The following is a 13259-nucleotide window of genomic DNA, read 5'->3' on the forward strand; positions in this document are numbered from 1 at the left end:
TTCTTCCTCGAACAGAGGCCCAAACAATTCCCATCCACCACTACTCTCCTCAGTCTGGCTGAGCTTGTTCTCACACTGAACAATTTCTCCTTAAACTCCTCTCACTTCCTTCAAATAAAAGGTGGAGGTGTGGCTATGGATACCCACATGGGCCCCAGTTATGCCTGTCTCTTTATGGGGTATGTGGAACATTCCTTGTTCCAGTCCTACTCCAGCCACCTCCCACAACTCTTTCTCCGGTACATCGATGATTGCTTTGGTGCTGCTTCATCTGGACCTGGAAAAATTTATTAATTTTGCTTCCAATTTCCACCCCTCCATCATTTTCACATGGTCCATCTCTGACACTTCCCTTTCCTTTCTTGATCTCTCTGTTTCAATTTCTGGTGATAGACTGTCCACCAATATCCATTACAAGCCTACCGACTCCCACAGCTACCTCGACTACAGCTCCTCACACCCCGCTTCCTGTAAGGACTCCATCCCATTCTCTCAGTTCCTTCGCCTCTGTCACATCTGTTCTGATGATGCCACTTTCAAAATCAGTTCCTCTGACATGTCTTCCTTCTTCCTTAACCGAGGTTTTCCACCCACGGTCGTTGACAGGGCCCTCAACCGTGTCCGGCCCATCTCCTGCGCATCCGCCCTCACGCCTTCCTCTCCCTCCCAGAACCATGATAGGGTCCCCCTTGTCCTCACTTATCACCCCACCAGCCTCCGCATTCAAAGGATCATCCTCCGCCATTTCCGCCAACTCCAGCATGATGCCACCACCAAACACATCTTCCCTTCACTCCCACCCCCCCCCCCCCACCCACCCACAACCGGCGACATTCCTCAGGGATCGTTCCCTCCGGGACACCCTAATGGAGGTCCATTCCTCCATCACCCCCCACATCTCAACCCCTTCCCATGGCACCTTCCCATGCAACCGCAGAAGATGCAACACCTGCCCCTTTACTTCCCCACTCCTCACCGTCCAAGGGCCCAAACACCCCTTTCAAGTGAAGCAGCATTTCACTTCCATTTCCCTCAATTTAGTCTACTGCATTCGTTGCTCCCAATGCAGTTTCCTCTACATTGGAGAGACCAAACGCAGACTGGGTGACCACTTTGCAGAACACCTTCGGTTTGTCCGCAAGCATGACCCAGACCTCCCTGTCGCTTGCCGTTTCAACACTGCACCCTGCTCTCATGCCCACATGTCCATCCTTGGCCTGCTACATTGTTCCAGTAAAGCTCAACGCAAACTGGAGGAACAGCACCTCATCTTCTGACGAGGCACTTCAGAGCTTTCCGGACTGAATACTGAGTTCAACAATTTTAGATCATGAACTCTCTCCTTCATCCCCACCCCCTTTCCGATCCCCCCTCTTTTTTTCACCAATAATTTATATAGATTTTTCTTTTCCCACCATTTCCATTATTTTTAAATGTATTTCCATCCATTGTTTTATCTCTACCTTTTAGCCTATTTCGATCCCTGCCCTTCATCCCACCTCACCCCCACTAGGGCTATCTGTACCTTGTTTGTCCTGCTTTCTACCCTTAATTAGCACATTCCTTAGGTAATATCACCACCTTCAACACCTCTTTGTCCTTTTGTCTATGACATCTTTTGGCAATCTCCACCTATCACTGGCCCTCTATCCAGCTCTATCTGTCCCACCACCCCCCCCAAACCAGCTTATATTTCACCTCTTTTCTATTTTTCCTTAGTTCTGTTGAAGAGTCATACGGACTCGAAACGTTAACTGTGTTCCTCTCCGCAGATGCTGCCAGACCTGCTGAGTTTTTCCAGGTTTTATTTCAAATAAAATTGAAGTTTCATACTCTGTGGTTCTCTAGGCATTCAAGTTAAGGATCTCTGTTACTAGATGACTATTTAGACACATTATGAGTAATGAAAGGTTAGATTTGCTGTTACTGGGCTCAGAGCTGCCAAGCTTTAGGGATTCAAATTTAATGAGATTATTAGGCCCCAGTCTTCTCCTTACCTCATAAAGCATTTGGAGATGTCAGCCTTTAATATGGATTATTACATTCTTTAAGGATTTAAAATTCACCCTTGATTCTAAATACCATTACCGAAATTAATCTCTACAGGCCAGCCAATCAGAACCTTAGATGGTGCGGGTGAAACAGCGGGCTGGGTGTTAACACTGCGAACAAGGGGTTTCAGATCGGGTCCGTTTATTCTGTTTTCATCTCTGATGCTACCTGGATCTGCTAAGCATTTCCAGCATTTTCTGTTCTCAATTTCATTCTGCCAGCATCCACAATATTTCATTTTTTGTCTTAGATGTCACATCTTTGTTGCATCCTCCAGCACTACAAGGCTCCGACATCCCTAATTCCCATACCAGTGCTCTCATCATCTGTAACGCACATTGCAAAACAACAGCAAATGTGCATTTATGTAGTGCCTTCAAAGTAGTAAAACATCCCAAGACACATCAAAATTTGACACTGAGCCACGTAAAGAGGTATGAAGACGGATGGCTAACAGCTTGCTCAAAGATAAATGCAAAATGCTGCTGATGCTGAAAATCTGAAACAAAAACGGAAAGTGCTGGAAAAACTCAGCAGGTCTAACGGCATCTGGGGAGAGAGAGAGAAAAAGTTAACCATTCGAGTCCTTATGACTCTTCTTCAGAGCCGTGAAGAGTCATAAGGACTCGAAAGGTTAACTCTTTTTTTCTCTCTCTCCACAGATGCCGTTAGACCTGCTGAGTTTTTCCAGCATTTTCTGAGCTTGCTCGAAGAGGCAGGTTTTAAGGAGCATCCTAGAGGAAGACAGAAAGGTAGAAATCTGAATGCCACCTTTGCCCTTTGGAGTTCACCTGTCCAATTTTAATGCAGGATATCTTCATTTAAATTACTGGATTAAAACAAGTTTCTCATGGATTTATCGCAAGTGTCCTCAATTGCAAACACCTATAAAAATGTTAGCCTGATTTCAAACTTCTAATGCAGTACGCATACAAAATTGAATGGTCTGTATGATGGAGCTGGCGAGTGACGCTAATACCCTCTGGTAATGAGGAAACTGCAGTATCAGTATCAAAACAGTTCCATAGAATGCAAACAACCCTCCAACATCCCCACAGAGGAAAGGCCATTTGGTCCAACATGTTCATGCCAATTCTCTGCAACAGTAACTCAGCTAGACCCACTCCCCTGTAAGTTTTTTTTTCAATTCTGATTATTATAGAATTCCACTTTGAAAGTGACAATTGAATCTGTCTCCACCACTCTCAGACAGTGTATTCTGGATCCTCAACACTCTCTGCTTAATTTTTAATTTATTCTTTCGTAGAAGCGGGCATCACTGAGCACGGGACAGCAATTATCCATAATTGCCCTCCCTTGAAATGAGTGGCTTGCTAGGTCATTTCAAAAGGCGGTTAAGGGTCAACCACACTGCTGTGGGTCTGGAGTCACATGTAGGACAGATCAGGCAAGGATGGCAGATTTCCTTCCCTAAAGGGAGACTGGTGAACCAGATGGGTTTTTTTTTTTAATGACAATCAATGATGGTTTCATAGTCATCATTACTGAGACTAACTTTATAATTCCAGGTTTATTAATTGAGTTCCACCAGCTGCTGAGGTGGGATTTGAACACATATCCCCATAGCATGAGCCTGAGCCTCTGGATTACTAGTCCAGTGTCATTAGCATTACACCACCATCTCCCCATGTTTTCTCATGTCACCCTTGGTTCTTTTGTCATTTGCCTTAAACTGGTGCCCTCTGGCTCTCAACCCTTCCACCAATGGGAACGCTTCTCTCTATCTACTCTATTCTGACCCCTCATGATTTTGAATATTTCTATCAAATCTCTCAACATTCTCTTCTCCAAGGAGAACAGCCCCAGTTTCTCTAATCCACCCAAGTAACTGGAATATCTTATCCCTGGAATGTGCCTCAGAAATCTTTCTGCACCCTCTCCAGTGCCTTCACATCCTAAAGTGAGGTGCCCATAAATAGGCAAAATACTCCAACTACGGCCAAACCAAAGTTTTAACGTTCTCTAAAACCCCCTTGCCGCAATCCTTGAAAACCGTGTATAGTAATAATGTAGCATAAAGAGGGGAAAACTGAACTAGCAGCTGCACGAGAATAAAGAGACAAAGCCCAGAAAAAAAAAAGCACTCAAGCCAACCACAATGAAAAGTATAGCACAAAGGGAAAAAGACAAAGAAGAGAAACAAGCAAGCACAGAGAAACAGTAGGTTTTGTCAGGCCGCGTCAAAGTGAAGTGAAAACAAAGACACCAACAGAACAGCAACCCATCCTGGGTGTTAAATAAGAAGTAAATATAATAGCTAGATAAGACAAAGTGTCTGATAGTGTGATGCTCAGCAAAAGAGCTTGTGGAAAAATGAAGGCTGAGGTTTAGTTGCTAACCTGAGCTCGATATAAAATGTGAGAATATATATATTTAAACTCTGCCACCCTCCCCGAACATAAACCTCTGTGAGGTTCAGGGTTTGCAAACACTAAGCTCATGATTGTCTGTAATTTTATTCAAATTAGCTTGGGCTGACATGTGGCAAGTAACATTCACACCACACAAGTGCCAGACACTGACCATCTCCAAGAAGAGAGAATCTAACCATCACCCGTTGATATTCAATGGCATTACCATTGCTGAATCCCCCACTATCAACATTCGGGGGGTTACCATTAACCAGAAACTGAACTGGACTAGCCATATAAATACTGTGGCTACAAGAGCAGATCAGAGGCTGGGAATTCTGTGGTGAGTAACTCACCTCTTGACTCCCCAAAGCCTGTTCACCATCTACAAGGCACAAGTCAACAATGTGATGAAATAATCTCCATTTGCCTGGGTGAGTGCAGCTCCAACAACACTCAAGAAGCTTGACACCATCCAGGACAAAGCAGCCCATTTGACTGGCACCCCATCCACAAACATTCACTCCCTCCACCCCCAACGCATAGTAGCAGCAGCGTGTAAGTTGCACTGCAGGAACTCACAAAGACTCCATTGACAGAACCTTCCAAACGCACAACCGCCACCATCTAGAAGGACAAAGGAGGCAGACACATGGGAACAGCGCCACCTGGAAGTTCCCCTCCAAGCCACTCACCATCCTGACTTGGAAATATATCACCGTTCCTTCAGTGCCACTGGTTCAAATTCCTGGAACTCCTTTCCTAACAGCATTGTGGGTGTACCTACACCACATGAACTGCAGCAGTTCAAGAAGGCAGCTCACCCTCACCTTCTCAAGGGAAATTAGGGATGGGCAATAAATGTTGGCTGAGCCAGTGACACCCGCATCCCGTGAATGTATAAAAAAAAAGATTATCACATAAGGCGCTTGATGAACCTGGACAGAATCCCATAAATGAAATGCCCATCTCATGACAGCAAAGGAATAAGGACATTTCACCCACTTAACTGAAGTTATTTATTCCGACTGTCATTCCCCATTCATTCTTCCCATCCTTTTACACTTCTTCCATTTCAAATAACTTACCAATTCCCTTTCAAATGATACTATTAACTCTGCTTAGCGTAATAAGGTCTTTACAAATAAATTCAATTGGAAATTCAGGAGAAAATTCTACAACTAAAGGGCGCTAAGAAAATGGAAAGCAAGGAGTAGTTACAGCAAATGAAGTAAGGAAGATTTGCATTTATATAGCGCCTTTCATGACAAGTGGACCGCATAAAGTGCTTTACAGCCAATGAAGCTCAAATTGAAATGCAGTCACTGTTTTGACACACAGCGAGCTCCCACAAATAAGAAAGTAATAATGAACAGATAATCGATTGATTAGGGGCTAAATATTGTCCACGACACTAGGGACAGAATTGTCCGGTCCGGTAGATGTCGGGCGTCCTGACAGGCGGGGGTGGACGGGAGGGAGATTATGGCAAAAATAGGTTTTAAGCCATCATGAAACTAGTTTGTGACTGTCTGTTCCATCCATCAATGGCGGGCTGCGTTTCCCACCACCACACGTCAGGAACCTAATTTCAATACTTTAGCATCTCATTATAAGCCCAGCTCACCAGAATCATCCCCCCCCTCCCCCGCCACGTCACATTTACCGCTCACATCGGTGTGACTTCAGAACTGCCTATAAAAGGCGTGCACCTGGCAACTCTGAGGTGAGTGCACACGACCTTGCACAGCGCTCGTGAGCATCACCCTTAGGACATCAAGGAAGAGGCGCCGCACATTTTGTGGAGGGCACAAGCAAGTCACTCTTTCCCCACTGGCTTTCAGTGCGGTGCTGGGGCAAGGGCTCCAGTGCGGGTCAGACCGGGGTGGGTGGGGCAAGGCAGCACAGACAGACGGAAGGAAGTACGCGGCTTATGCCGGGGGTTGGGGTGGAGGGTGAGGGAAGCGGCCATGACCTTGGAAAATCTTGTCGAAAGTGAGCTTTCTTCCACAGTTCAGACCGTTCAGCTGCAGCTCCATTGATATGTTTGGAGTCGGAGCCTCTGAAGCTTTTTTGACCACTCAAGCAACCCAAAAGCACAAAAGTGCCACCAAATGCTCCAGAACTTTTCACTCGTCGGCCAGACTGCAAAATAATGTGGTCTTGGGGGCAGCAGAACAATTGGACAACTGGGCAAATTGTGGAATCTCCTTGTGAAAGGCGGCCAAGGTGCAGTCACCGGTGTAGACGCTCACAGCCCCTTGCAATGTCTTTATTAAGGGCTGCACCAGTGTCCATTATGGCTCAAGCTAACAGCGCAGCCTTACAGTGCGGGTTAGGAGAGCACAGCATGCAGTCCAGTGGCCAAAGCTGCCACCAATCGGTCAAGTGGAGTGGGGCGGAGGTGGGTGGGGTTTCGGACAGCCAATGAGTGCACTACACACTGGCCATCCAAGTGGTGTCTACACCCTCCTGCATGTGTGAAGGGGCCTTCAGACTTAACCAAGAGAGGTCCTCAGGATTCCCCTATGCTAACCCACACATCTCTCTCTTTGATCCTGCAGGAGGAGAACATCAGGATCATGGTGATTTAGCGGAATGCCTCAAGGTTTACAGAGACCAGAGAAGAAGAAGAAGACAACAGCGGAGGCACCTGGCTCAGCAAAGGGAGGAGCACCTCCCTCAAGGTGAAGGGCAGCAGAGCCTGATGCACATGCAGCTGAAGATCCACAGAGAGCCGTCACTCAAAGGCACCTTGCTGACCCAGAGTCTATAGACTGTGCTTGTCACTCCTGTAGATGACTGAGAACCAGCGTCACCGAAGGCTGCACATGTCTAGGGAACTGGTCAGTCACATATGCCACCAGCTGCAGGATTTGGTGGCACAGGGACACGAAGGGCATCCACTGCCAGTGGCCGTGAAAGTGACCACAGCACCAATTTTTACGCCAGTGGCTCCTTCCAGGGTTGCACAGCGACCCGTGTGGGACCTCACAAGCCTCCACCCACAGGTGGTCATGGATGCCACCTTCGCAAAGGCACACAGAAACTTGTGCATTTCGCCCGGGATCAGGAAAGCCAGGAAGCAAGAGCACTGGGATTTGCACAGATCTCTAGTTTTCCACAGGTGTAGGGTGATATCAACTGTACTCACGTGGTGCTCAGATCTCCGTGGCAACAAGCAGTCAACTATATCAACCACAAGGCTTCCCTGAATGTTCAACTGGTGTGCGACCACCACAAATGCATCCTACAGGTCTGCGCATGTTTCCCAAGAAGCATCTACAACTCATACATCCTTAGCAGATCTCAGATCTCTGATATCTTTCAGGGTCCAGAGAGGCCCTAGGGTTGGCTGTCTCAGGGACAAGAGCTACCCGCGGAGGAGGTGGCTGATGATCCCCAGGCGGCAGCCTCAGGCTGCAGCAGAGTGATGGCAAACGAGGCTCATGCCGCGACCCGGACTTTGATGGAGCAAACGATATGCTTCTTGAAAATGAGCTCCTGGTGCCTCAACAGGTCCAGTGGAACACTGCTATACAGTCTGCAGAGGGAGTTGCACATCATCATAGCTTGCTGTGTGCTATACAACTTGGTGGTGAAACGGAGGGAGGACCTGGCTGAGAAAGGGATGCAAGAGCTGCATGTCTCCTCTAATGAGGAGGTCATCAAAGGGGATAATGGTGATGAGGTCCTCTAAGACAAGAATGCTGGCAATGAGGTCATCACACTGACCAGACAAGGTATGCATGCTCGGGCGGCCCTTATAGCCACAAGATTCATTGAGGATGATGACGAGATACAGTTAGAACAGCCCTGACATCCTCACCTTGCATGTGTGACTGTTTGAGTCTGGTGTGGCTGATTGCAGTGCACACCCCCCCAGTGCTCAGGCTCAGGGAGACACAGCGGAGGCCCTAATAGTCGCTAAATTCCAGGAGGATGATGGTGACATGTAGTGTAGTGATCAGTGGATCTTCCCATTGCCTCTGTGAATGTCTGATTCCTGTCTGGTTGAGGGCAGCTTGCTTGTGCTCTGTGATCAGGGTCATATCATAGAGATGCAGCCGTGAAACTTTAAATGCACCTGATCCTTTGTCAGCCTTCAGCACCTGACCCCTTCAGGAGCACAGTGTCACTGGTCACAGATGCTGAAGAGATGGGGGGGCCAGCCTCACCTCAAAGGTGCTGAGAGCACACAGAGAAAATGACAGAACCTTCTTAACCTTCCTAACCTTGCCGCGACATCTTGGTGCTCCCCTGACATCCACAGCAGAGTTGGGGGCAGCCTGCTGACTGCTACACCATGTCTGTGGTGACTTTGGCAGGTGTCTTCAGGAGGGCTGAGACCAAGAGCACTTTGGGTGTTCTGTTGTGGACCAGCTGCTCTCTCTTCGGCCTGTGGAGCTGGAGCTGGAGCTTCATGGTTCACGGGGAGAGGGGATTTTGATCAGCTGGACATTCCTGGGGTCTCCTGTGTGGATGGTCCCGTGGTATCGAGCTGCCGGTCCTTCTCCCTCTGGGTGTCCGATGGCCCCTTGCTGACTCCTTGAGGATAAGGGGAAGCTGGACTGAGATCGAGCTGCCCTGCACCCCTCTCACACTGACACTGTTTGAGGCCAACAAAGGCATCAACGATGGAGTTCAGCTCATGCAACAGTGCAGGACCAATGTCCTGAACCAAAGTCACCATAGGCAGCCGCCATCCTACCTGTGTTGACCATGGTGCGTTGGCATGCCGGCACTATCACCTCAGCCTGAAGGCAGATGGACTCCTCCATTGTGCTTTGCAATCTGTGGAGTACAGCAGACACCCTTCCTGATGTTCCCGAGCTTGCCTTTGCAGATAGAGCAACTGAGGTATGATCGAGTCCAGAAGCTCTTCATCGGGTATGGGCTCAGCAGATTTCTGGCCTTCAACAGTCCTCCGAGTGCCAGAAGCCTGGGAAGTCCCTGCCTCCACCTGGTGCGATGCGCTCACCAGATTGTGATCCTGAGGCTACTCTAGAACTAGGTCCCACCGAGGTGTGTGTTTCTGTATTGGTGGAGGGTGTGGGTGAGCGCTGTGACGGGTCTTCAATTAGGGTGTCATCAGGTTCTTCTTCTGAGGTTTCTTTGGGGCTTGAGTCGAGGAGCTGACTCATGGACCCCCTCGGCTGCTTCCCAGATGTGCTCCTGTGAAAGTAAGGAGACATAATTACTGCACAACACGGGACTGTGGAACAGGGGAACTGATTCACAGCCTGGTTCTCTGATGGATGTTGCACTGCTGGATCCTCACTTGGTTGAGCATCGCCAGCCTCACCGTCAGCAAAGGGACAGTCCAGCCAGCCAGTTGGTGACTCTATTTTCAAAGCCCGTGAGGACCCTGATGTTGGGCATTCCTCCACCAGTCTGCAACCTCTCTGTTTTGTTGTGCGCCAGCTTGTCCTGCATGAATACAGATCGAGAGAGGGTAAGCAGAACGCCTGCCAGGCCAGATGAGAAGGATGCCTGCCATGCCTGGGTGGTGACTGGTGCCATGGATGGGATGAGGACACGATCCACAGGGGCAGATGAAGGTGTGTGTGAGAAAATGAATGGTGAGGTCCCTTGAACTGGCAGCGAGTGAGATCCCTGTGGATGTGTGATGGATTTGCGCGTGTGAGAGTTGAGAGTGACGAGAAGAGTGACTTACCCTGGCGGAACGCAGATCCTCTTTCGGCAATGGGCGGCTGTACTCCTTTGTTCTCTCTTGGCGCTGACCACCACTGCCACCACCTCCCATGCTGGATTGGTGGGTCTTCACCCAGAGGAGGAGTAGAGGGCTTTACGGCAGCCTCCAGTACGTCCAGTAGGCACCAGAGGGAGGCGACACTAATTTTTCACTTTTCCTTTCTGTCCCTTTTTATCAAACTCTCTCATAATTCGATTTTTCTTTCCCTCTCTCTATTTCACGTTCTACGCATGATTTACAACAAATTGTACGCTAATTTTTTCCATTATTCGACATTCTAGTTTATACTCCCTTCTGCTGGAGCTGGGCCGCCAGTTCATCAGGTGCCCACGTGATGCAGTGAGGCTGAGGATTGGGGGCCTGGGATGGAGGAGTCTGCGGTGGGGGATGGGGGAGGGGGGAGGGGAGGGGGGGATGGGGGAGGGGAGGGGGGGGGATGGGGGAGGGGAGGGGGGGTTGGGGGGGGGGTGGGGGTGGTGAGTGGCAATGCTCTGGGTTCAGTGCAGGTGGCCCCGGGGTGGGGGGGGCGGGGGTGGAGGGGGACGGTGGCTGAATTCCCAGTAACTGCCTCCAGGGCCCAAGTTCCTTGTGGTCAGAACCTGGGCTGCTGTTTGTCAGCCTGCCTGCATTGAGGTCCCGATCATTACCTAAAGGCTGTATTTGGCGATTAAACATCAGAACTGTAATGGGGACAGAGAAAGACTATGTTTGGAGATTAAACATAGTACATAGGATGTGGTAAATTCAAGTATGTGAGTAATTTTATCAATACAAGCACTGCAACTGTGCATGGACAAGAAGTTCACCCTCTGCAGTTACAACATCATCAAGTGCAGCCCGCGAGAACATGTACCTTTAGAAAAATGACCTTTTCCTTTCTTAATGTTTTGGGATCGATCAAGAGAATAGGTCATTTTATGTCTTTTGTTTCCTCTTCTTCAATTCCAGATATATTTTTGACTTCTGGGGTACAGGCTGTCCTCACAAGCGAGTTTTCACTCCCAATATTTTCAACAGTGTTGATACTTCTCCTGATATCCAGGTTAAGTTTGACAGTATGTCCAGGTCAATAAGCGCCTTTTTAATCTAGTTTTAGCTTCTGGTAATAACCCCGTGCATCTATAGGATCCTCTGAGTCTTCGAGAAGTGGCAGAGTAACATTACGTTAGACTTTCTTTTCCTTGTCAAAATAATTCATTAAACAGTAGATTCACAAGCCAATATGTGGCGTTATTATAAAATATATAATTACGGTGACAGATAGGTGACAACATATCCTCCTCATACAAGGAAGATAAGTGACTCACAATCTCCCCGCCGAACTACATTGTAACTAATTTTAATACATTCCTTTCATGCTTACCAACTATAGAAGTATCGGACTAGCTAGTTCATAAGCGATGGACCAATTTACCCTCAAGGTTGTCCAAAGCCTGTTGATCGTGCGGAAGTCCTGGGCGAGCTCATAGATTTCGGAAGCAGAAAACTGACAATCCTGATGGGAACCAAGCAATAGGTGGCAAAGCAATTGGAGGCCTGTCAGCATGGCCCCCACAAGACCTCCTCCCCGGGTGGAGGTGGAAGACCCACTTAAAGCCAGCAGCTGTTAGGTCGCTGCCGGGCATGCCAACAAAGCGGAGGCGGGCTCACCACCTCCCCCCATGTCACGACTGTTAAGCTGGGGGCCAGGAACCCCCGCCCTATGACTCCATGACTCAAGTACAGAGACTTATTTTTACTTATTTATTAACTAATTACTTTTTCAGCTTATCAAGAACTATCAGTGCGGGGGAGGAGAATCTCCACGCAAATCAGTCACCCAATGTCAACACGACGCACTCCCAGCTCACATACAGCAGAATAAAACTCCCTTTACTGTGCCCCCCTGAACATGTGGTAATCACAACAGCAGAAGACTTCGGTGGTTCTGTCTGACGTTTCCAGTTGCTTTATCAGTCATCCTCTCTGAGCCAGATTGTCAATTTACTCCCAAATTATGAACTGCTTTGTGGATGGCAGCCTGTGAGGAGCTAATATAATCCTGGTCACAGTTCAATTTACATAACCAGCCAAGAGAAATGAAAATAATGTCCCGTTAATCCGGTCTTGTTTGAACATTGGGCTCAGTGGGAAAGGATGGCACATTAACTGAGTGCAAACCCAGACCTTCCATGTCTCGTATTTTAAATGCAAAGTCCAAAGTCTGAACCATTGACTCTTACAACATTGAAGGCGGTTATTCAGCCCATCATACCTGTGCTGGCTCTGTGAATGAGCCATCCAATTAGACCCACTGCCCTGCTCTTTCCTTTTTCCTGTCCAAATATTTATCCAACTCCCTTTTGAAAGTTATCCTCATCGCCCTTTCATGCAAAGAATTCCAGATCATAACAGATTACAGAGTAATCATCTCACCTCTTTTTTTTTTGCCAATTATTTGAAATCTGTGTCCTCTGGTTAACTGTCTCATCTGCCAGTGGAAACTGTTTCCCCTTAGTTATTCAATCAAAAAATGTCATTTTGAGCATCTCTATTAAATCGTCCTTAACCATCTCTGCACAAAGGAAAACAATCCTGCTTTTCTTAGCCTCACAATTTAACTGGAACACTATCTTCCCGGAGTCATTCGGGAATGACACAGTCAGATAAATCTTCATCCTCTAGCTCTCCCAGTAAGAAAAAGCTTCACATGCTGAGAATGCTGGTCAGAATTTCAGGCCCTTTAACTAATTTATAGTGTGCACAATTTTCGATTCATTTAAGATAGCACAGCCAACCTAGCGATCTCCAGCATACGCTTGAATTCCTGATGCATACTCCCAGCTTGCAAATCTCTGCCCGGAGGAACTAAAGGTGAAAAGTTGTCATTGTGGATATATTGATTTTAGGGATTTTGGAGGCCAGGTGTAAGGATATTCTCAGTGGCACTGAGTATCCCCCAAGCCCGTGTGACTTGTGGTGGGTAATTTTGACTTTGGCCGATTGTGTCAAATGGGTGATTTTGATTCATGTCTGTTTTACACTCCCGCCAAAGTCAAAGTTATAGCCATAATGCGAGTGAATAGTATCAAAAACCAGTAGAGAACATAACCAAAGTAATGATTCTGGACTATAATTAC

The 13259-nt window shown here is 47.7% G+C and overlaps 1 protein-coding gene across 2 annotated transcripts in view; it reads right to left on the reverse strand.

The window, feature by feature from the left end:
• The window catches only part of vat1l (vesicle amine transport 1-like), a 195330-nt gene that overhangs the window by 165034 nt on the left and 17037 nt on the right, over positions 1–13259 (reverse strand). The window lies entirely within an intron of this gene.

The sequence above is a fragment of the Carcharodon carcharias genome, chromosome 7 (genome assembly GCF_017639515.1).
Source record: "Carcharodon carcharias isolate sCarCar2 chromosome 7, sCarCar2.pri, whole genome shotgun sequence".
Taxonomy (NCBI): domain Eukaryota; kingdom Metazoa; phylum Chordata; class Chondrichthyes; order Lamniformes; family Lamnidae; genus Carcharodon; species Carcharodon carcharias.